The sequence below is a fragment of the Buteo buteo genome, chromosome 25 (assembly GCF_964188355.1).
Source record: "Buteo buteo chromosome 25, bButBut1.hap1.1, whole genome shotgun sequence".
NCBI classification, from domain to species: domain Eukaryota; kingdom Metazoa; phylum Chordata; class Aves; order Accipitriformes; family Accipitridae; genus Buteo; species Buteo buteo.
This window is the reverse complement of record NC_134195.1, coordinates 8,205,532-8,230,946: the sequence shown is the minus strand read 5'-3', so window position 1 is coordinate 8,230,946 and position 25,415 is coordinate 8,205,532. Positions and strand designations below refer to the sequence as shown.

The 25,415-nt window shown below is 40.6% G+C and overlaps 1 protein-coding gene across 14 annotated transcripts in view; it reads right to left on the bottom strand.

Annotated features, from left to right (window-relative positions):
* The window catches only part of INPP4A (inositol polyphosphate-4-phosphatase type I A), a 127,851-nt gene that overhangs the window by 75,250 nt on the left and 27,186 nt on the right, over positions 1-25,415 (bottom strand). For 13 of the 14 annotated variants that reach the window (XM_075057481.1, XM_075057484.1, XM_075057485.1 and 10 more), the window contains exon 2: positions 2,573-2,632. The gene's annotated coding sequence lies outside the window, so the exon portion shown is untranslated. Of the gene's footprint in view, positions 1-2,572; positions 2,633-17,758; positions 17,793-25,415 lie in introns of those variants that run through there. The other variant, XM_075057482.1, reaches the window with a different exon arrangement.

Below are 25,415 nucleotides of genomic sequence, written 5' to 3'. Positions count from 1 at the left end.
TGTAGTTACTGCAATTATACATACCAATCAGGCATGGTGCACGCAATTGATCTAGCACTAACAAGAAGATGATGAACATGATGGTCTAAGAAACAGCATCACTGCACATTTAACACAGCCATGCATTCACACATGGCCTGCTCTGCATTTTAATATACTTTACAAACTGGCAAGAAGTGAAAAGGAAGAGGGGAAGGAACAAACTAGTGAATGCTGGGTTTTGTTAAAAAACAAACTGTAAAAGCAGATAGTAAACTTGCAGTAAAAGCTAACAACAACAACCTTAAAGCAGCTTGCTGTGCTAATAACAATTACGTCTCTTTAGTCAGTCACTCACGCAGTTTGTCCGTCACCTATATCAGTACGTGCTTTAGCACAGCACATTTTCTGGCTATGTCACCCAGAGAACTGACTGAAGAGAAAGCAGGGACTACTACTTAAAAAGGGTGCCACTACAGATAAACTCTGTTTTATACATTAAGGAGCATCAATCAAAAAGCTATGTGGAGCTTTACATATGCAACACTGAGTTTGACTTGTAATGAAGCTGCCAATAAATCCAAATCAGTTGAAAGAAAATATGCAACAAAATACAAAGTGAGCAGGTAAACAGAAGTGGGTGGCATTCTCTCTTCTTTCTTTCCTATTTTCTCTCCAGACCTAATCTAACATAAAGCTTCAAATGAGTAGTGCAATCTGTCTATATGGAGTTGATTGCACAGCCAGGGCCATACTTGAGAAACACTTCATTAGAATGATATGCTGTCCCTGTAGGGGAGCCCCAAATGCTGGTCTTTTCCTCTGTTGTTATGGATTTCTTTTAAAGTGTGAAGACAGACCCCGCAGGGGAGAAGACTTAGCTGTTTTGGGGAAGAATGACATTCTTTTTTGATTTCTTCAGCAAGAAGCAGCACTGAACTGGATGGAGATGCCAGACTGCCCCAGGCCTATCTTTTCCAATGCAGACAATGATTAATAGAAGAAAGAAAGATGGTATGAACAACTAGTATTACTGCAATTCCTTCTAAATCACAGTAAAGCTAGCTACAGGGTCTGGCAATGCTAATTTGCTGCTGGCAACTTCATCCCTGCCTTCTTGGGATTGAGAAAGATCTGTAAGTGCATGCCTGATTCCCAAGTTATTCTTCACCAAACAGTTCAAGATGGTGAAAGGAAAAAATTACACATAAGCCCCCGCAGCATCCTGTTGTGCACTGTATTCCATTCTGCCCCAGTTAAATAACCTGGTCCATGGTATCGACCGCTTGCTTTAATTCCAGATGTATGCACAACCATGGCAGCACACCTCTCTAGACTTTTCAGTAATTGATTCTCAGTCTGCATTAAGACACACATCTGACACAAGAAAAGCAATGCTGCATGAAAAAGTGCATTTGCTGACTCTGTCTGCTTGATCTTACAAATGAGCTTGTTCTCCTTTAGCAGGAGTTGGGGAATAACATCTCCGAGAATTCACTACTGTTCACCACTAACTATACTCCAACATTCATTCTTTGCTGAACTTTATAAAAGGGTACTGAGGGCACTACATGAAAGATGAGGAGACTGAGGGTTCCCCCTCAATTTCTGCACGATTACCCATGTGACCATGAGCATCAGATGTGACCACGAGCATCATGTTTCACCTCTCAGTGCCTCCTACTCCCAGACCAGCAAAACATCCTGCCTCTACCAGAAGACTCATTTGATTGGTGTCTGCTTCATATTGCCTTGCACTTAAGGCCATATCCCACACAACACCAGCACATGTGCCACAACTTCTCTTACTCTCTGAAATCCCAGAAGCCAGGCGCAGCTGGTCAGCCTGACACACAGCCCACCAAGTGCTGCTCGGGCCCACAGGAAGCAAGAAGAGTCCTATTACTGAACTTTGCTTGGAAACGAGTGGGGAAGAGTCTTCTCACAAGAGTCTTCTTCTAACAGGAACCCCACCAGCACACATATTCACCTCTCAGGGCCTAGTAATGTGACCATCAGCCTCTGCCCCCTGCCACATCACAGGACATAAAGTAGCTCTTTCACTGTGGAAATGTCTGTGAAGTGCCCAATGGGATTCAGTTCTTATCCTGAAGGATACTGCTCTATGCTATAGCAATATTCAATGACAACAAAGGCAGATCTATCTTCTTCCATCTCTGTTGACCTAAGATATTCAAGGGAGGAAAATTAAAGAACCACCAGTTTGTTCATACGGTGGGAACAGGTGACAAGTCTTGGCTTTTCAGCATAGGCTGTACTTTAAATCTCACAAATTTCCAGAAACACATCACTTTTTCAAAGATGAACGAATCATGCTGTCACTAGATAATGACCTAACTGAGCTTCTGTGGAAAATGCACCAATGATAACAGAAAACCTCTGGCCACAGAGCAAAACATAGGGTAAGCATGCCACTGATACCAGAACACAGGATCTTGTCAGCACTTCATTATTTCTGAGGCTAAAGTTGCTTTTGCTTTGTCTGCCTCTAATTTATTTAGTCTTTGAACCTTTGCATTCAGTGTCCACAGATCATCACACATTATAGTAGCAATCAGTAAAATTACATTACCTTACTCCATCTTTCACAGATGAAATTTGGCATGTGCATCCAGTTCTTTTTTAATAAAGCCTGAAAGACACAAAAAGGACAAACTGTTTCTGACTGAATGGATCCAAATAAGCAGGCTTGTAGTATAGGAAAAAAAATTTGGGGGAAAGCAATAAATATAGGAACAATGAAAAAACAACCCCCAAAACCACTAAAAACTTGTTAACACACTGCATTTTTTACATTTTATAAACACAGCTCCTTTACCATTTGAAACAGAATCTGGACTGTGGATCAATTCTAAGGAAAGAGAACATAAGAATAAAGCCAAAAGATAAATCTCAGGATCAGGTACTGTTACTGTACCATTTTACACTTAAGGACTGTGATGTCTATCTCTCTTCTACTGTATTAATGAAAATACAATGCATTTAACTAAAATACTTTTCTATTAAGTCTGTAAAAGACTCATTGCAGTTACAGTATAGGAAGCTCAATAAAGTAGCTACTTCATGTCACCAGTGACAATCCAGCTCTCCCATCACAGCTTCTCAACTCAACTATCTTGTCCCATCTGCTCATTCCAGCTGCAGTCAGTGTTGAGGTCACCACATGGCACTGCAACTACTTTCCCAAGAGGATGCTCTGCAAAACAGAAGAGCTAACAACTGAACCCAGATCCCCAAAGAATTTTCACTTCCTGCAGGTCCAGACTGAATTCAGATGCCAGTGGCTGAGAGATTAAAGAGCTTCATTTCTTGCTGCCAACACCCACAGCTCTTCCATCGTGACAAGGAACATACTGTCCTTGGCCATACCAACATCAATCACTTCACCTAAGCAACAGGCATCTTAATGGGGTTTTCTCCCTTCAAGAAGTATAATCAAGACATTTCCTAGACATTTTATCCCATAAATCAGTCAGTCCAGAATCCTTATTCAAGTTCATTGTCAGATACACAATTCACACAGCATGAAAGTAAGGCTGCTAGACATGAAGGTTAACTTTAACCTGAGAAAGCCACAGCCTTCCTAGGCTCCCTCTGTAGCCAGCCAAATCCAACATCTACACCACTTAATCCACCAGCTATTGCAGTTGGCCCCTGAGCGAGGCCCTGAGGTGCAGGGGAGGCTCCCCATCACATTGCCCAAGGCTGCTTCTGTTCTGCCTAAGCCAGTTGTCACACAGTATCCTAACATTTCACTCCCATGGTCTCTTCTCAGCACTGTTCTGAATTTCAGGTTTACAGTTTCCGAAATGATGCAAGAGCTGTGTTGCAACCCAACAGAAGAACAGTACTTTATAGAGGTAAACTAGGAGCAGGTGCCTCACACCCTGGCATGAGGGTAGCTGGGGTGCTGGATAGTGCAAAACCTGCTGGCATGGAGAGCGAGGTGAGGTACGCAGACAAACCTGGCACAGTGCTGTCCATATGGGGAACAGCCCATGGAGTGAGTTATCTCTACCAAGTCACTCCAGAAGCAAACCCAGAAGTAAAGTAACACGCAGTATAAAAAAGTGGGGGATCAGGACAAGGGAGCAAACTGGAGAGTGAAATGTGGATGAATCTGATGGGAAATGGGCTGGGCTGCAGGACAGTCCAAGACAGCAGCCAGTTGAATACTATAGGCTCACCTTCTCAGCCTTTGACCTTGAAGGCAAGAGACAGACTTCCTCTAATGTGGTCCTACTGAAATTACTATCTCCTGCCATAGCTGAGACACGACCACCTCAGACATATCCTTTTTTTTTCTTCTTTTTTTTTTTTTTCTAATGACACAAAAATCCTGTCAGAATGAAAGAGAATTTATGTGAATCCATGGAGGCTAGCTGCACGATTTCCCCTTTGCAGCATCACAGCATCTTGCAGGCTGAGACATTACAGAAGAGCAGAAGCCAAACCCAGCAAAGCAACACTAGTGTGTTCAGCACACACTGCTGAATAATTACTCCACTGCACATCTCTTTCCAAGAGGAAACCTGTTCCTCAGCAAGAGGTAGTAGAATCTGACTTTACAGAATAATTCAGGCTGCAAAGGATAGTCCAGCTTTCTGCTCCAAGCAGGATCACCTCTCAGCTCAGAAAAGGTTGCTCAGGGCTTTATACAGTTGGGTCTTAAAAACCAGCAAGGACAGAAACTGTTCAACCTCTCCTGGCAAACTGTTCCACTGCTGGACTACCTGTTGTTACAGGGCCACTGGAACCAGCAGTACAGTTATTTCACATTTCCAAAAGCATTACAGAAGGAAAACAATTTATAACCAATTGCTTACTGCACAACTGATGCACCACACAAGTTGATCGTTCAGTTTCACACCTTCACGTGTCTATTTACACTCAGAAGAACAGAACAAAGACATTAACTGTGTACCTGGCAGTTAGCAAATAACTATGGATCAAATTTTTTATCTTAAGGCCAAAACAAAAGCTCTTCAACTAGTATGGTCTCTAGGATGAGAACAAGTATGATTTTTAACCTGAAATATCTGCCATTTTGCTACAACAGTGCATGTTAGAAAGCTTTGACTGTGGTACCACAAAACTGTTCCAAGATAACAGGTTGCTATGTGGAGAAGATACTTCTCTAGTAAAATTGATAGATGGGGCAAATATATAAATACATACAGTAGGATTACGGAAGCTGAAACTTTAATTCACAGAAAAATATTCTGATCAGTTTAAGCAGTTTTACTGCTTAAAACATTAAATTCAGGGAAGATTCATACATAAAGCAAACAGTGTTCAGATTTGTGATGCAGTAATTAAGACGCAATTCATCAGTTTACAGTGCTGTATGTAAATATTAAGAAAATCAAAACTATCAAAGAAGAGCCAGGACTGAAGTAAAAGAAATATTTGAAGTTCAAAAGCACTAAGACAAAACGACACACTACAGACTAACAAGAAGAACTTCTGCTACAAATAGGGAGTTTATCAGTTGAGAAAAAGTAGGAACAAGGAAGACCTCGGTGTCAGGCAATGCAGTCACAAAAAAGGCAGATACTGTGTTGTTAGGTTGTACAAGCCAATGGGCTCATCACTACAAAAAGCAGCAATAAGACTGAGTCAGAACACTGGCTACAAGTTAAACATTGCCAACCTCAGTCTGTAAAAAGTGTAGAGAAAAGCTTATGAGGACAACACAGAGTCAGCCTCCCCAGAGCAGACAAAAAATTGTTAAGCTCAGCAAAGTGAAGGCTGAGATGAGTTACAATTTGCTCTCAGAAATACATGACAAGGGCTAAATGCCAGAAAGGTGAAAAAAGCATTAAGATAAGTGGATCTTAACAAAATAAGTAACCTAACTGGAATAATAGCAACGAAGAAAGCTAGTTTAGCCAAGGAAAAACTTGTTTTCCATATAAAAGGAGCATTATGTCACTGTTAAGATGACTCAACAACTCAGGAAACCCCATCCAGTCCTATGCTTCTATGCACCCATCAGCAAAGCATCTAAAATTTCTTACAAAATTATACCTCTTAACAGGAGTGGCCTATAAGGCGGCTCAAGTTTTCTTCTCTTTTCATTGTCCAAGGTGAAGGCAGAACAAACTTGAGGTTCACTTCTATGACTGTCAGTTCAGATGAGAAGTTACAAAGCATTTTACTTACCCTGGCTTTTGGAGAGTTTCTCAGTGAGGACAGAGACATCTGACATTATGTGGGGCTCAGGGTTAAATGTGATATGCAATAGTTTTTGGCAGTCATTTACTATTTTAAATCATTTTTATTTTGGTAAATTCAGTTCAGACACACAAAGTTCCAAACTGGTATCCTTTATAACTTCAACTGTATTTATTTGGTATAGTTATTTTTTCTTTTTCCATTCAAAAAGCAGGGCACGTACTGTGAAAGCTCCCAGACACCACAAAAGCTACTCAAAAAGCAAGTCACAGCCAGCCACAGTCACAAGATCAAGGGCTGATACAATGGACCTGCTACTTTATAACCCTGTAATATACTATACCACCATTCACCTTCAGGACATTTAATATAAATACGTAAACCTGGTAAGTCATTATTCATTTCACTTAAAAGGAAGAAATAAAAATGGCAGAGATTATAAAGGAATTTAAAAATCCTATTTACAATACTATGACAAAAACATTACTAGTTCTGTGGCCACAGGCAAATCCCTTTCATCTCTGTGGCTTAGCTCACACACCTGTAAAATAGAGACACAATGTGACCTAGTAAGTATATTGAGTTTCTCTCCTGGCAAGTTATATTCATACCTTGCTCACTAACATCAGGAAGTCACACCCATTTTGCAGAGCAACACTGGAAATCACGCATTCTAGAGTGACGTGTTTTAAAATCAGTCCATCAGTGAGATTTTTAGAAAAATATTGCAAAATCTGCAAAGGCAGCAAGTCTTACCTACCTATCTCCCAGCAAGTTCTGACCTCCTGCAGGAGCCCTCCTGCTCTGCACCCCATTCTAAAAGCAACTCTGGTTCTTCAACTACATTTCTAGAGTCTGCCTGTAAGTTCTCCTCTTTGACACAATCACATTTTTTAGTTGCATTCCAATTCTGTTGTGCATTGGTACCTGATTAAGAACCACTAGAGTGCTAGCTCTATCCATAACAACTAAACTGAACACCAGTAGTACATGCCCAGATAGTAAGCCCAGAGAGTCCAAGGTCACTTGCATATGAAAAACTTTAACTGGGCACCAACTCAAGATCCTCTTTTTCACCCTACATTGTACAGTTTTTAAATTACATTGTCCTGTAATAGCAGTAAAACCACAGCAAAGCGTGGTAATACGCTACTGCAGATCACATCAAAGCACCAGCTTCTTGGTATGTTCTGCCTCTGGCCTTCTGCATTAAGAAATGATGATGATGGAAAAAAAGATTCTTCAAAGACTGCAGCATGTTTTTGCTTAATTAAAACCATATAGAAATTGTTTTGCAATCGACTGATGATGGCAGTTCAAGCCTTAGTGCTTGCTGCCGGATTTTAAAGCCATTCACTGTAAGGAAATGATATATAGTGAGATTTTTTCCTCCCCAATTGCTTGTACTTGCAACCAGGGCTACCACACAAACTGAGGAGAACATCAGTTCTCAATTAATTCTGCCATGCCATTATTCCTAAATACTGCAGAAAGTGAAGCACATGACATCATTTCCTGTGAAGAAACATAAAAGTGTGATATAGAACAAACATAAAAATGATAGGGGGTGTCCTGTTGAAAATCCCTCACTTTCTCCTCTTCTTTCCCTTCTTCCCTCTTTCTCACTCACTGGACAGCAGCTAAATCACTCCAGGGAGGAACGAAACAAATACTTTTCCTTTGCAATTAAATGTGGTGTCAGTATCTCTGAAGGGTACCAGCAACCCATGACACCAGGTGTGATTTTGTCCATTAGTTAAACAGAGAAAAAACAGAGCTACTTTGCCCAGAGGCTAGCTTTGATCCGGGCACAGTCCAACAGACATGTTCTTCTGATGGCAGTTAAATGAATCCAAGCTACTGCCTCCCATTGCTCGTACTCGCTTTTCCCCTCCTCCTTCAGCAAAACTGCACTTGTTGGTACAACCTAAACTTAAAAAAAAAAAAAAGAAAGGAAAAAAAAAAGAATACTTGGACAGAAAAAAAGAGCAAAACAGAACAGTATGCAAAAGGTACAATGTAAACCAAAGCACTTTGACAGAACCAAGCTGGGGAATGACTACATTTGCTGTTTATGCTGGCAAATTTGAAGAGCAGAAACCTCTGCAGTGGACAAGCAGCTGAGGATCAACCACATGACAGTAGAGCTGCAAATAAATTCTCATTCAAAGCAAGTAGTCAGAGCCAATGCAGCTCAGAAGACATCTCCTGTAAACATATTTTAAAGGCTCCAGTTTCCAACAATCAGCCTGCAAACCCAGGCAGCACATTCTATTTCTAGGTCAAGATAGTTATGACCCCGGCTACAAACCTCAAGCAGACAGAAGGTAGAATACACTGTGTGTCCCGCTGTGCTCTGTCTGATCTTCTCCTTTGCCTTGGGGCAAATAAAATGCAGCATTCTTTAAACTCGTTTGTAAACTATGTATGATTTCCCAAAGTCTTCCCTTATATTCCCCATTTTGAAACACCAGTCTTCAAGATTTGAAAGAACATCAACTCTCTTCATTCTGAGCAAATTATTACTGTGATCAATGTGGCAACTCTTTCTGCAGTACTTACACAAGATGCTATCACCATCATATCAAAATATGCTTTACAGAAAAAGAGGAAACTTGCCTTGTCTTGATCTGACTTCCCCAGAATTATTTCAGATTTGCTTGCATTATGTATGCAACCTGTACTTTCACAACATTAAAGTTTCAGCTATTTTCAGCTCTCAGTTGGGAAGAAATAAAACACACATCTGTGACTGTATCTAGATCACTGGCTGCAGCAGTGCTTTACCATTCCTAATGCTAAGCTGTCTTCCTGAACGAGTCACAACTTCTTGTCAGGCAGAAACACAGTCACAATTTACCTTGCTCTGCACCCAATTTTCATGAGAAGAAAATCATAGTACATGCCAATACCTCCCCAGGTTGAACAGACATGGACCAGAACCCACAGCATGCCCCGACATTAGGTCTGTTCCTCAACATTGTCACATACACACCTCCACAAGCCAGTCTAGTTAAGGAGTGCTGTCATGCAAAATGGGAAGCGAGGAAAAGATTACGAAATACAGTCCCAAGGTCAAATTGGTTTGCATGAGCAAATTGTGTATTTCACATTCTATTTTAAATATTAAGGAAAAGTCCTGGTTTGCTATTAATTACAAGCATGATCAATCCAACCATTTATTACGTGCTTATGCAGAAGAGATGAGGTGTATGAAGAACACCCAGGACCACAGTGAACCAACTTGAACAGTTTTGTAATATTGTTAACAATAAATGAATGGTGTCCAGTACCTAAAATTTGCACTCCCTTCTTTCATTTATTATATTAGTGTCACAGTAAGACCCATTTTTCTTAGCTACTGAATGCCCACACGCCTGTCTCTTTTTTTATCACAGAAGGCTATACTTTCAGGCAAAACAATATTCCATTGTAAAACTAAGCATCCAAGTACTCATGGGAGGAAATTATCTTCATGCAGTATAACCAAATGATAATTTTCTGAGGTGTTCAGTTTTATCAAATCCCTGAGATGCTGACATTAAGATGGGTTTTCCTTTTAGGGTAATCCATTGCACTGACCATGTCACGCAGATGTATTTTATGGACCCCCAAATGCAACTTGAGAGCTGATGCAAATTGGAACATTGGGCACTCCAGCCATGAAATATGTGGCACAATGTGGGGGGGTTGGACTAGATGACCTTTAAAGGTCCCTTCCAAGCCAAACTATTCTGTGATTCTATGAAATCTAGGCTGCATTATTAATTTTTGTATATAAACAGTCACATGGTTACTGTGAAGACATTGTTTTCTTGGGTCCCAGTAATATGAATCACAGAGGAATGGGGGAAAAAAGTGCAAGTTGTAGGGAAGTTGGGAAAGTTGTAGGGAAGTCAGGAAAGATGTCATACTTTCAAAAAAAAAATGCTGCAAAATATTGCACTCTTCATCAGCTACCACAGCCCTCCCAAATGCCTATTTGCTACCTCCCTTCTTCCTCTTAGAAGCTTTTTAGACGTTTGCAAACATTTTTAGTATAGTTAGGGTTAGCAGCAAGTAAGCACTGTGCTAGGAAGCAAATACTCTTCCCATTTATCCTGGATGTTTTGCTCATTACAGGAAGGGGTATCAAATCTTCAGACAAATTGAGTCAAACTGCTAGCGAGTTCTTGTCTGCTACTTACAACAAATATAACATCAGCTAAGCAGATCTTCACTGATAAGTGTTCTGCCCTCCATTTCCATCTTTCTGCTAAATTTTACGTAAAATCGGTATTTAAAGACATTCCCAGTTTTTGAAGAGACAATAGTTACATGTGCCAAATTGTTTCTAGCCCTCAATAAAATCTTACCAGTGATTCCTTGTAACATTTTTTGATTTTCCATGAAATGAAAGGCTGTGGGGATGTTTACATATCTGAAACATAAATCCCACTAACAAGCACAGAAAAGAACGTTCAGTTCTTCTTGAGCTATTAGGAAATACTTGCATCCCACAAAAAAGGACAAAGTATTTACAAGGTAGTGAAAAGTCAGCAAGGTAGTGAAAAGTCAGACACCATGGGTGTTGAAGCTAAAGCCCTCCTTACACACACACACATGCTGGCAGCCTCCCGTCACTTCCAAGCACAAAAGCAGCTGCTTCCTTCAAGCACTCCCTGTGCAAATGGAAGTTTATTTTTCCACATGCCCAACCAGGTCCTCTCTCTCACTGCTCTCTGTACCTTGAAGGTGCTCAGCCCTTTCTGCTACCCCCATGCACTGAAATGACATGGCACCTTCAAAAGGATCCTGTGAGAGAGCTCTTCTTCAAGGGGAAAAACTGAACACGTCAACTGCCCCATGCAAACTGCCACCACCTCCATCTACCTCTCCAGGGCACAGAGCAGCTGGCAGAAACCGGGCTTTCATGGCAGAAGGGGAGGAGAAGAGGGCTGGATGGCAGGAGCCAGGAGGACTGTTGCTGCCTTGCCCCCGCCACCCACAGGCATCTCTGCGCTTCACAATCCAGCCTGCCCCACTGGCAGCAAAGCCCTGTCTTACTCTGCCCACTCAGGCCCACAGGAGCTGACTGCTGGGCAGCATTTGCAGTTTCACTACAGAGGAGCCCCCAGATAACTGATTCAGTCTCTCTCAGACTGTATCAGTTAAAAGGGCAATAATACTCGTGTGTATTCAATTGCTAAAGATGCTGGTAAAAGGAAGGCAACAATAACGGATGTAATTTCACCATATAGCAATATGACAAATTAAGGTCGTGGCATGCGAGACCATCCTGACTATTTCACTCTGATGCCTCCAGCCATGGCTTTGTGGAGCTCACCAAAATAAGCCTCTTGAGCACCTCTTGCAATGGTAGTGGCAGTTTCGCTCCAGAGACCACAGGTCTGGATCCTTGGAGCATGGATTAAACGCTGTCAAACACAATACCGTTCAATTCAACTCCGCTTTCTTACTTTAATCTATAACATTGCCCACACCCTTAAGTGGCTACTTCCATTCACCATGTATTTTAGTGAAAGTGCTATAGATAAACTGATTGTACAAACTGTTTGTGAACATTCAGTAAAGATGGCAAAGCCCTGTAGGGTCTCTCATAGACACTACATCACTTCAAGATGAGCTTAGGATTAAAACTTCATTTAACTTGCTTCTGCCCAGTAGCAAGCAATACCTAGCGTTGGGAAAAAGCAAATTACATGACGGTATGAATGCTTACTCACACTATGCTATAAATTCTAACATTGGCCAATCTGCAAACATAAGCACTCTCAACTTACTGTCTGATGTAAGATCACAAGCTATTTCTCTGAAATACATAAATTTGAGATCAAACTTGTCCCAGTTCCCTTCTATTCCCCAGGTGAACTGCAGATTTCATAGGAGGGCATCCAAGAAGAATCCCCTCTAATTCCCCATTAGTCTTTCTTTCCAAAGTCCATTTCTGGTCTACTTTGCAAGTCTGCCTCACTACATATGTACTGGCAAAAGAGTAGTCACTTTTCCATGCAACTCTGCTGTGTAAAATCACCATCCTGTAGAAGTATCTGAGTTTTTAATATCATGTTCTCACCAATGAGTCTACAAAGCTATGGGACAATAATTAGAAATCTTTCTTATGTAGGCAAAACCACAAAGGCCACATTCTTCCTATTACTCACTACCTCCTGTTTACCAAAATACAATTGAAAGTCATCCACTTACCTCAGGAACAGAGGATAATTTAATGAACTTTTCCCAGGCACCCACATTTGAGAGAGAGTTTATAACAGAAAGACCTCATTCTAGCCAGCTCAGCTGCATGTATTTTTATGTCGTGTATTCACAGCCACAATACTAATATTTAGTGATAGTAATACTCAGGATGCAGTCCTTTTCATACAAATCCTTCATACTAATGTACAGAGCTCAAAAGAGCTCTTTTTGCAAGCTTTCCTGAAACAACAGAAGATGCTGTCAGCATGGTATTATTTTTTTCACATCCTTCTATGTGCATTAAAAGAATCCAACATTTTACCATGTTCGTCCATATGTCCTCAGGGGAAGCCCGCCCAGTTGCCCAACAGAAATAACACTGATGCCAGAGAAAAAATAAATCTTTTGCTTTAAAGTCAGACCATTAGTGTCTATTTCTGATATGAGACAGAAGAAATCTTTTAAAGCAGCTTGTATTTCAGGAATCTGGGGCTTAAAATACACTTGCCGATCACACACGGGAACCCTGATGAAGTTACTGGCTTTTTAGTGCAATCTAGAATATTGCAATGTTGTTGTCTTTTTTTTTTAAAATCAGATTTGCTGCCAAAATATCCTGCAGAAGTGAATATGCTCTGTTATTCACCTCTGCCTGTAGCAGCTCTGCCATCTGGCACTAGCAAGTATTTATCTAAAAAGTAAATCTGAATTAAGGATCATGAACCCACTCCTTTTAAACTGTTTCACCTGAACACAGAATGTCAATTCACAGTCATGTGAGATATCAAACCTACCAATTCACTACTATTTATTTAAGCCCACCCAGCAGACCCAGAGGTACTCTGCTGCTTTAAAAGATGAAGCATCAAACGGAAACGAAAACTGAGCTAATCCCAGATTTCTGCGTCCCTATAAAATATAAGGAGAATTCAGCACAGAAATAACGCACCATCGTAATCCAGGCCATAATCTCATTTAACCAGAGCAAAATGAACTATACTCATCCTTACGCTGGCTCCGAGTTCAGAGCAGGGCAGGGGGACTATAGTCATGACAGGCTAGTCAAGTGGGAACTCAGACTCTGAAGGCAAATGAAAGGACCATCATTGCTATATTCACAGTATAGGCTGCACCCTTCACTCTTTATTTAAACTAACACATGCTCAAGAATACACAAAGGTTTCAACAGACGAAAATTGAGACTGTGACTTTTTCTGTGTGATACAAAACCTCATGCAATGCAATGCAATGAAGTGGGAGCCCCTCTAACAGTTTGGGCCTTCCAGGGCAAACAGGACATGTTCACTGCCTCCCTCTGTGTCCCCCTGCTTGAAGTGCTCCAGGGATTAAGTGAAGAGCTTTTCAGGACACAGTATAAACAAAGATTTAACAGTTCTTTCCCCTGCCTCTTTAAAACCAGGCAACAAATCTAATCCAAACAAGACTTATTCAGAAAACAGGAAAAGGGACAAAGCAGATGCCCTGTAGATACATACACAAATAAAAGACCCCCAGAACAACTCAGGTAAAAATTGTCATTTCTAAAAATTAGGCAAATAAAAAGATGAGTTCTCCAACAAACAAGATGGTTCAGTATTGCAAACAGTGCTATTCATACTGCTCACATGCAAGGATTTTATTCCAGTGTAACTCGTTTCCAGGGGCTTATTTCTAACACGCAAAAAAGAAACAAAAACTTGTAAAAAAACCAACTCAAACTTTTTCCCTCCCTCCTTTTCAAATTTAGATTTGAAAACAGAAATGCTGTACTGTTCTGTGACACAAGGATGTACCACACAAACACCAATATACTGCTGCTTTTCCATATACTGCAGAGTCCTCTTTCAGAAAGTCTAATGTCGAACAGCAAATCACCATAGAAAATATAGCAACCATTATTTTTTTTGGCGGGGGGGAATCTTTATTCAGTGCATGGACCATCTTCTACAGTGTGTAAAACTCAGCATCTGATACAGCAGTGCTCCAGCTTGAGTTGATCATTAGGTAAAACAGTAACATGATCAACAACTCACCCATATTAAAGATGATTCACATAAATTCATTTCAATAACAAGACTGGATTTCCCCTAAGTTCTTTACCAGCCATTTAGCAAGGCTAGCTGTAAATCATTGCTGACATAGCTTTTGTGTAAAGTAAGAGAGTGCTTCCTCCCACCGAAGGTTTCAGAGCTTCAAGAAATTTGGAGAAATGCTTTAATTTCACATGGCCCTCATTTCTCCACTTACTACCCACATCAACAGCTGTGTTTCCTGTGGAGTCACTTCCCCCTGCCACAGCAGGGAGAGGTAGAACAGCATGCACAAGGATGATGCCACTGCCCACTTCAAAACTTCTGCTCGAGGGCTGAGGAACCAGAATATGTACAAGATCAGAGCTAATCCAGCAGCACTGCTACCGAAGTGCCAGGAAGGCAGGTGAAGGGCTCAGAATAACACAGGGCATGGCCATAAAGAAAGCCACAGAAAACAGCAGCAGGTTTTACAAAGGAAGAAACAAGTAAAAGGACAGCTGAACACCCCACCTGTCCTTCGCAACACAAATGGCACAGGAGCAAAAGGGAAGAGCTTTGCAGCTTTGCACCATTTAAGGCTTGCCTAGGTGGAAAACCTAACAAGGGGAGAGAATCATTAAATAGGTTACAGTAGAGCAGCTGAAGTGAGAATGAAAAAAGGGGCTTAAACTTCAGCAGGAAGTATGCAAAAGCGTCAGTAAGGGCAGAGATATCAAAACACGGCTCTAGAGTAATGCAAAGACAAGAAAACCAGCCATGCGAGCACCGGTGAAGTCCTGTAGGTTAGGAACAGGATGGTAGAACAGTGAGCTGGATCTTCTGCTTGGGTTCACTGGCGATAACAAACCTTTACTACAGAAAAGAAAGGCCAAGGAGATCATGAACTCTCACACTTCAAGTCCTGCCAAAAGTACAGGTGAAATGGTCCCAACAGCTTCTGCCATTTGTTGCCTTTATGGCCTAATGCAAAGCCAACTTGAAGCAACAAAAACTAACTTTCAGGGTGCTTAGAGGGCAGACTTTAGGAAGCCCTATTATACTTACTACAAAATCCCTGCATAGAAGGATTAAACACAGCTGCTTCCTTTGCACTTAACACAGAGTTATGATCACTTCCCTGCACAAATCTCTCCTACCTTGGATATTTACACTTTAGTTGTGACTTGTTAATATACCTAAAAGAAGGCATGTAATTACCAAGATAGGATCACAACAAAGACCACTAAAATTGCTGTAGCTCTTCCCAGAAGCTTTCCAACTCAATAAAGCAAACTGTCTAGCCATCTTGTGAGGCTGGGCTTTTTGTTCTTTTTAAGCTGATGCTCTTTTTCACTTAGTGGCATTCCAGCAGCAGACAGAGGGACGTAGCAGGCAGCACGAGAATGAGACAAATCAGAGGGAGTTCTCTCTGGTGGTCAGCACTTGCACAAAGAGTTTACAGACAAGTAAGATGGAGGGCTGTCTTCAGGGTTGTGTTGACTCAGAGGCTGTCATCCTGTTTTTTAGATGTTAAGCATGTTCTTTAAATTTCTTTTAAAAATGGTAATTATTTAACTGTGCCCACAATGCATTAATAAATAAATTATGTAAACTCAATTGAAGATAATTGAGTTTTATCATAATAAATTATTTGTTCTGGTTTGACATAATACAGAATCCGTACTCTAAATGCATACATACTTAAAGGCAAACTTGAAGGCAAACACAATTCTGGCATGCTATCTCAGAAAACAGTAATTCAGATACAAAGCAGTGGAAAAATTAAGACTGTAAAGACTGTTTTATTTGGACTTGTTTGGATTTGGGAGGGGAATGAAAGACTGCTGTGTGTCAGAACTTTGTTAGTGAGCAGTCCTAAAAGCAACCATAACATTGTTTAAACTAGCTTGCATTTATAATGTTGTAACACGAGAAATATTTTATAACAGAAAAATAAATCATTAAAATTAGCCACCAAAATTTTGCTCTGGGAGATGGGCATCCATGAGTGACTGTTTTAAAAGCTTCTCTCACTCTATAGTTTTCTAAGTTGGATGCCACAAGAAGTGTATACTACAAATGCACTAGCAAACCTTACTTTCCATTTTAGTAAGAAACCTAATATTTTTTAAAAGAGGAAGTAACACCAAATCTAGTTAATTCACAGCAATGAAAACACTGTGCATCAGTGAATGCTACAAATTAGCAAATAGAAGAACCTGAAGTATGTTGTCATTTTTGAATGACCTTATTACAGCACCATATTTCTTTGAGAGAAGGCAGTGGTAATTTTTATGTAAATTGTACAAGAAAATGAGTGGTAATTTCAAGTAGCTGAAAGTAAGCTAGTAAGTGACCAGGTTTTGAAAATATACTCCTTCTCTCATTCTGAAAATAATACACAGAAGTGACCAGGCTCCCTTGTTACTAAGAGTAGCTGCACTTTAAAAGGACACTGCCTTGTAAATCCAAAATAAAGGGGGGTGGAGGGAGAGGGAGAAAAAAAAGGAAAGAAAAGGAAAAAGAAATTAAGATTATTGCAGTTCTTGTGAGGAGTACAGCGAAGGTCAAGACTCAGTGGATTCCACATAATTAGCAATACCAGTCTAGACTACATTAAAATTACAGCACGAGAGTGAAGAAAACAGCAGTAAAGCCACTACGAAAAAACTGTTTTACCCATTCTGCATATGTCAACACTAACTAGAATATGTCCTACTTTTTGCATATAACCAATTGTCAGAACAGGACATACATATACACACTGGCTTTTAGTGGCACAAAATGAAAACCACTCCAATATCTGGAAGTATCATTTAAAGTATTTGAAGAAACTGTTTACATCCAGGCACTGCACAGATCACAGCACGCACATGCTCCCAACCTGAATGCTGAAGGCAAAACAACACTGTGATTCTAAAGGTAAACAATTATTTTGCTATTTCTAATGCCACTGGTTTTTATTCTATTAACACAGCAATTCAGAAGTCAGTAGATTTATTTTTAAGCAAGAACTACAGAACTGCATCGCTCTCCAAAGAACCAAGGGCTGCTTAAAAAGTGGTTGTTTTCCTTGCCCTACCATCTAGCAGCACTGTTTCTTCGAAAGAGGTCTTCTGTCTTTAACATGGCTGCCATGCCTTACATAACATCAATGAATGAGAATATAGTTATTTTGTTTCCTAGGTCATGCACTGCTCATTAGCCATATGATTATCCACATTGCACTGCAAACAGTCAAGACAAAGGTTTGCAGTAATGCAGCTCCAAAGATCAGCATCCTCTGAGAATAAGCAGCAGCACAGACTCAGCCTTCACAAGCTCTAAATTCCCTTTCCTATCCTTCTCTAGTAAATAACAGGCATTCTTACCTTAAGAAAATAATAACATAACGGTACTCAGTAGAGCCTCCTCTGTTTCATCTGTGCTCGTAAAAAAAAATCTTGGCGCAACTGTCTGCTGCAGCAGGTAATCAATAATATAACCTGCTTCTTCTGTTGCCAGAGCTGCTCCATCTGAACGCTAGCTAACATGAACACTGTCAGTGTGAGTCATACCAGTGACTCAGAGCAGATGCAGAGCTGCAGGAGGAGTTTAACTTTCAGGGCTTCCTCTCGCTGGCTCGCTCCTGCTCTCTTGCACAGGCACACACACACTCGCCACTCGTGCATGCCTCTGTGTGCCTGCAGACTGCCCCAGCTTTTTCCTTTAGCAGCAAGTTTGATTTCATCCTCTACGTAATCTTGTTTGGTTGTTTTTTTTCCTGGATGGTAATTCTGTTTCTTCACTGTAAACATATTTATCTTGAATGCAAAAGCTTGCTCTGCAAGCCAGGTCAATACTGTGGTATGCCAGGTGGTGTGCTACTACAAGCTATCTGTGGGCTCACACCTCTCATCAAGACTAAGGGAGGAACTCAAATACCCCAGGAAAGATTCTGAAACAAAAGTACTGAGTTAGGGCAATATCCATTTATTCATGACAAGTTTATAGCAAAGTGCCTCTAATTTCATTAAATACTCTGGGGAGGACAAATTTGCTCTCAAATGCTGTGAGATAAAAGAACTGTAGGAAGGACTATGGGATGCACATCAGCAGAAATCCTGCATGCCTGACACCAGTTTAGCAGGGAGAACTGCCTATGGGAAAAGAGTATAGCTGCATTATAGACAGTAGCAGTGTATTTGGGTTTAGGGTTGAATTCTGGCAGCCTCCCCCACAGCTATCCATCTCACTAGGCACTGACTGCCACAGTCAAAGCAATTTGATCACCTGTTTATTTCCCAGGACTGCCAGACAACCCACCACATACAACCGAGAACAGGCATCATGAAGCCAGAGTTAGGAACTTAATGCTAGACACTGTTGATATGCACTGCTGTACTGATTACACTTTATTTCTGAAAGGCACATTATACTAAGCAGTTGCAGTGTTGAGCAAATCCAGCCTTCAAAGAGGCAGATGAAGCCTTCTACTACTGACCTAGCAGGTCAACCACATGGAAACAAATTATGGTGGGATGAATCAAGAGAGTATTGTCAAAAGAAGCTGCTGGCCCAAGGAACAATGCCATTAAAGTGTGTAGACCTGCTGAACAGCAGATAGTTTGGGAAAAAGGCACTTGGTTTATGTCAAAGCATTTACAGCAGAACATCTTTCCTCATACTTAGCAAATGTCCAGCTGGCTATTGCCCAGATAAACAGATTTGTGTTGAGATTTCTCATGGAAAACCTAATATCAAAGCATGACTTTCATGGTTCTGTGGTTTTTGTCTTTGCAAAGCCCAATCAATTGAAAGGTACGCCCACCCATCCAATCCAAGTATGTGCATGGCACTGTTCAGTACTGTATCTGGTTGTTATTAAAGCTACTGAACAAACTTCATACTATTGATGGTGAATGTTTACTCTCTCCATGTATCTGAAAGCAGCCAAGAACACTGGCTTGGCAGGGATCAAGACATAAGAGGGAATCAAGCTGAGCAAAACAATCCTTCAAGCATGGCCATGGAGATAACATAAACAAGGGGGATAAAGAATAGCTGGTGTCTATGAAGATACACTGAACTAAACTCTTTCCCCTAAACCCACTAGTATTCTATCATTTGGAAAATCTTCCATTGAATCCCATCCTTTCCCCAATTTACTAATGATTTTTGTGTCTTAAATAGCTGAATAGGCAAAAGAATGCTAAAATCCACAGCATCCCAGGGGACGGACGGGGACGCAACAACAGCAGCAACAAAAAACCAAACCAAGACCCCTGAGATTTTAAACAGGAAAACTAATAGCAAGGCCATGGTCCAAATGGCATCTATGACACAGGCAGAGAAGATGACAAAACTGAAGACAAAACTGGAAGGTACTTCAAATGTCTGGGGCTTTTGGGGTTTTTTGGGGGGATGGTGGTGGTGCTGGGTTTTGTTTGTCTGGTTTTAAATGTATGGCACACAACTGTGTATCTACATTCAATTTTGTGCTGCTGTCCACCTGAATCAAAGATGACTCAAAGAAAAGAGCTCTTAAAGGCCTCAAGGAGATAAAACATACCAAAAGCAAGCATGAACTGTGTAAAATACTTGCCTCAGCTGCAAATGACCTCATCTACAAATCAGAAGTGATCTAGCTGCTGTAGGCAGCAGTTCCGTGTTGCCTAATTTATCAGTCTCCTTAGCTAGACCTTCTGCACTAGAAAGGGCTTGGATCATGGGTCTAAAAGTGAGGAAACCTGAAGCTTCTTACCCCAGCAGAGGTAAAACCCAAAAAACTTACACTGATGTGGATGAAATCTTGAACAGGAATTTAGAACAGCCTGCCAAACTACACACTGCTGCAAGAGATTTTGCATTAAAAGGCAGTATAGACTATTATATACTTTAAGGACTAGAGATAATAGCTTTTCCATTTTCTCCTTTAGGAAACAAGCAAGCAAAGGCTTTTCTATGGTACCTATTCAACATGGTACCCCAGAACATGCTATGCTAAAGAATCCTGTTCCTCCTCATTATCTCCCCATCTCTGGGAATTTGTTTGTTTGGGATCTTTTTTTCAAAGTCATAATTATGCCAGTGATGGTGGAAATGGTTTCCCACAGCCTCTTCTAGGTTGTCAGATTCCACATAAACCTGCTTTCTCATGAAAGCTCAGTCTACAGTCATATTGTCCTTACTGAGAACACCAAACTCTACTCCTGTTCTCAAGCCCTTTTATTCTCAGCTATACTATCCCGGGGCGGGGGGGGGAAGCATCCATCTTCTTCAAGGACAGAGCTGGCTCCCGATGCAATAGAGTAACAGAAGCAGATTGAGCACCACTACCAGTACCCATCCTGATGCCTCCCCTCCTCACCCTCCTAGCCTTCCAGTCATCCCTCCATCAGCTGCATCCTAATGTTTTGTAGCCTTGTTTTTCTGAGCCTTGTGGAAAGGTGGGAGTTCAGAGATACTAATTTTTGAGGAGCACTGACACACGTTTTCAAGACAAAACACAGCGCTCATTTTCTGAACAGGCTCACGCTCCCTTTATCATTGTTACGGGCATTACAGTACTTTCCAAAGGTCCTCACCAGTGAGCAGCCACACATGGAGGTGAGCACTATGCACACACACAGTAGAAGAGACTCACTGCAGAAGGAGCACGTATTTTAAAAAGACACATAGGCAAAAAGTTGAGATGAGAAATAGTTTTTGCATCATCTTACAAAGCACAGCTAACTGACTTGACCAAGGTTGTTCCACATGTCCACAGCAAAGCCAAATGCAGAAACTAGATTTCAGTGTCTTTCTCACTAGACTATCAGACTTCCCTTTCGGCACATCTCAGTAGTATGTTCATTTCTTCCAGCTAATTACCTTTCATGGGTATTTTGATATGCTATGACAAAAGCACTATTTGCTTCTCAGGAAAATTAGAACTCCTGCTGGGAAAAACATCAGCACCAGAAACTTAATCCTGCGCAGACAATGAACAGAGAAAGCCACACATGAAAGCAGAGCTTTAGTGATTGGGTATGGGAGGAAAGAGGAGGATGCACTTATTCATCACATTTATCTCAAGGCTTCTGAAGAGAAATAACAGGACACACTATAGCAGTTGAACTTTTTACCATCACTACATCATCCACCAATGTCTCACAAGCACCTTGCACCGATCTCTACAAAAACAGTTAGCAAAGCAACCCGCAAGAGACTGTGGGAAACTGTTTCCACTACACCACACAAGTACATCTCTTCACTGAGATCACCTCCTCAAGTTACTGCTATAGCTATGACCCAAGCAAAATATATTTTTTATTTCTCTCGTAACAATCCAAAGCTACATATCCTGCACTGGAAAGAGACTATGAAGTGATAAGGTGCCTGTAACATACTGCATGCAGATCTTGGAGGGAAGTGCTTCTGCACATCCAGTGAAAATGCACAAGACAACCTAAATGCCCATTTCCTCTTTATGGTCTGTTCTCAGCAGATTAAACAAGAGATTCCAAGAGACTAAGATCAGAGAAATCAGCCAAAACAAGGCAAGAAAAATATCTCTCATAGCAACAAAGATGTACTGACCAGAAGAGAGACTAGTTTACAGACACTCCTGTGGCTCCTGTGTATATGGACATCTACACTTTTGCTGTATGCAAAGGCTTGCTTTGATGAGAAGGACTCCCCAGACTGCACTTGATGTCAGCATAGTGTCAGCTGACCTTCTGGCAGCTGGCCTGCTCGTATCTATCCACTTCTGTTCTCTTTTTCTCTTTAATGCCAACATCTGCCCATGTTTTGCATTGACAGAAAAGGTCAGCAAGACCCTCATGACACATTAAACCTGATAATCAAGTGATGCACCACTTGCAATTACTGTGTGCCTGATCTCACTCCCCTTATATTCAAAGCTCCGCTTTTTCCTAAAAAACTACACAGTGCAAGTGCAGAAGCATCTGTAATCTCAAATCTTATGTATATGCCACAGAGATCGCTTTGGATAACAGAGAAAGCATGTCAGATAACACCCAGTCTCTCCAGGCTTCCAAGAATATTAAAAATTGTTCTATCAACATAGACACAAATTTCTGATTCTAAACAATCCTTTCCTCTACAATGCACAACTACCTCTCCGTTTCAAACCAGCATGCCCCATTTTCTGCACTCATACAATAATTTCAATTGAATATTGATCTACGAATCCTAACAAAAGAGACACCCAAACCCAGGCGTAAACTCATTTTGAGGCAAGCATATGTTAGTGCATGACTTAAACATCATAGTTCCTTGCATTGTCTAACAAAATGCTATACTCTGGTGCGAATTGTCTATAGCTATTCATTTTGCTTATTCAATACACTCTATACATTTTCTGAGTGAAGTTTTTCCTGTTGTCTTCACAATGCAGGATTTGTAAATCTCATGCTGGTCTTTGTGACCTATGACGGTAGGTTCTTCAAATGCCTCAGAAAGAACAATTGTCAATGCTGGAGAAAGTCAATGCAAAGACTTACAGTTTTCTCAGTACTATCTGCTGCACTGGATAAACTAAATCAAAACCCAGTAAAACTGAATGTAAAGCTGGACAATCTTGATAACTATTCTGCAACATTTCTTATAAAATTTACTCCTCCTTATCTGCATGAAGAAAGAGCAGCTGTAACACAAGATTTCTGTGTTGCACAACAGATGCCTAATGCTTCATCTTGTCTTCTCAACTTATCTGTACTCCTTTGCAATTTAACCGACCCTATTTTTATCAGGGAAATCATCTTCTGATATGTTCCTCATCAGTAAGATCATGAAAAGGAACTGCCTATGTAGACATGTTTAAGGGCCTCATTCTCTTATTCCTATTCTTGGCATTCTTTGCCATGCAAAAAAAGTCCTGTTGTTAGTATAGTGTAATACAGCACTTCACAAAAAGCTAAGAGGGTCCCCAAATGTATGTTGACGAGTAACAGATCTAATAAAAAGAAAAGCCATGGTTAAACCATTTTTCTTCTTTTTCTCTCAAAATTCTTTATTTCTTCTTTCAAAATAAATTATGTAACAATCCAATCAGTTATCTGCAAGTTCACAAATTTTAAGTCGCTATGCGTGAATCCAACCTTTATTTGTGGTGCACTGTATATTATCCCCCAGATTAATGCCACGAAATAGCAACAGAACCATTCAAATATTAAGGTACTGTACACATTGGATTGTGTATCAGAATCCAGACCAGTGGGAGCCTGAGGTGGAAAAGCTTATTAACAGTGTTGATAATGGAAGTGTTTCTTTCATGATTAATCTAAATTTTGACATTCAGAACTTAATAGACTTGAGATCATTTGGGATTTTTCCTAAAATTAGGCCATGGAAAAAGCTCACAAAAAAGAAGCACCTCAGTGTTTTTAATGTGGTTTCAAAAAATCTTAGTATCAAATGCTACATGTTCTAAGAACAGTAAACTACAAACCAGCAAACGTACACAGATAATAAGAGAAGGCAAAAAATACAAAAAATAAGACTAGGTTCAGCATCTCCTTATTAAATAAATGATTTTCTCTTACTTCAGGTACATAAAAATGCAGACAGCAGCAGACAGACCCCTGTGCACCATTTGTTGGCACTTCCACCAGTTATGACATCTGTTTCCATCTATCTGTTGAAAGATCAGTTGGTGTATCAGAGCTGTGAGTGGTTGCTTTGTCTTTTTTTAATCAGCTTCATTTGTTTATGTATAATCCAGAAGTATGCACTGATATATTGCTATATACATTTCTAGATTATTTTCACCTCCTAGTATGGCAAAAGGTCTCATTGCATGGGATGTCTTGGGGACTAGAGAAACCAGAGATTACAGACGTTTGCATCATATATTGTTTTGGGAATAGACTTTGAGTCCTTGAATATAACGGGAATTAGACTGGGCAGATAATAACTGAAGACATTGCACCATTTGATTACCAGGTTTAATTCATTATTAGAGTCTCACCGACCTTCTCTAACAATGTTTGTGTGTCTGTATTAAGGAAGCATGATTAGTATTAAGGAATTATGATTAAATGGAAAACATTGGTAATTGCACTACTTAAAGGTAATTTTTTTACATTTATATCTTATGATTCTACAAAGCCTTCATCCACTCAGTTTACCATCAAATGTATGGCATACATTCACTCAGTTGTTGAACAGATCCATCTAAGTCACCAAACAATTCCAGCTATGCAGGAAAGTGATGTGCACAGCTCCACATACAGCCTCCTGTTTATAGTTCTGTTCCACCAGCCTAAACTGGTAAGATTACTGGCATTATCCTTCTGTATTATAGAGGCAGTAAAACATATATTTTCTATTACCCTGCCCCCACCCTACTTCCACCTTCTAATTCTGCCTGTGATGTACTTCAGCTGTCTGGAACTGATGGCTACTCCTGCACTTGCCTGATGAGGCTCGCAGTGGTCACAGACCACGGGTCCTGCTGCCCTGCACCACTGGGAGCGAGCTGCAGCTGCCTCTTCCAGCCCCACCTGGGCTACAGACCCAAGGTTTCCTTGACATGGAGATTAGTTTGGTGAAAAGCACAGGTTTGTTGGCATGCGTTTTGCACCTGAGACAGAGTCAGGATAGAAAAAAAAGCATGCACCCAGAGATCTGGGAAACAACAGGTCATGTTATCCTCATTACCTATTCTCCAGCTCATGACACAGTTTTTAATTCAACACAGAGGAAGCTAAGGTTTCCCTCCCCTCAGATCATTGGTTTTGGGGGGCATGGGACTGGGTGGTTCTGTTTTGTTGTTTTGGGTTTTTTTCAAATGGAAGGATGAAGCAGATAGAGTCTGAGGCTCAGAGGCATAAGTTTCTAGGGCCCACCTCACTAAGCTTGTAAGGATTTTATCCATTACTTGCCTGACATTACCCAAAGAGTCTTGCGAACTGAATCTTAAGCTCTGATCAGTGCACTAAATATTGGACAAGCTTTCTTTCAAGGTATTATTAAGTAAATTTGGGATAATGCTTAGTTTTGGAAGGAAGATATCCATTTATCCAAATATCCAAATCTTGT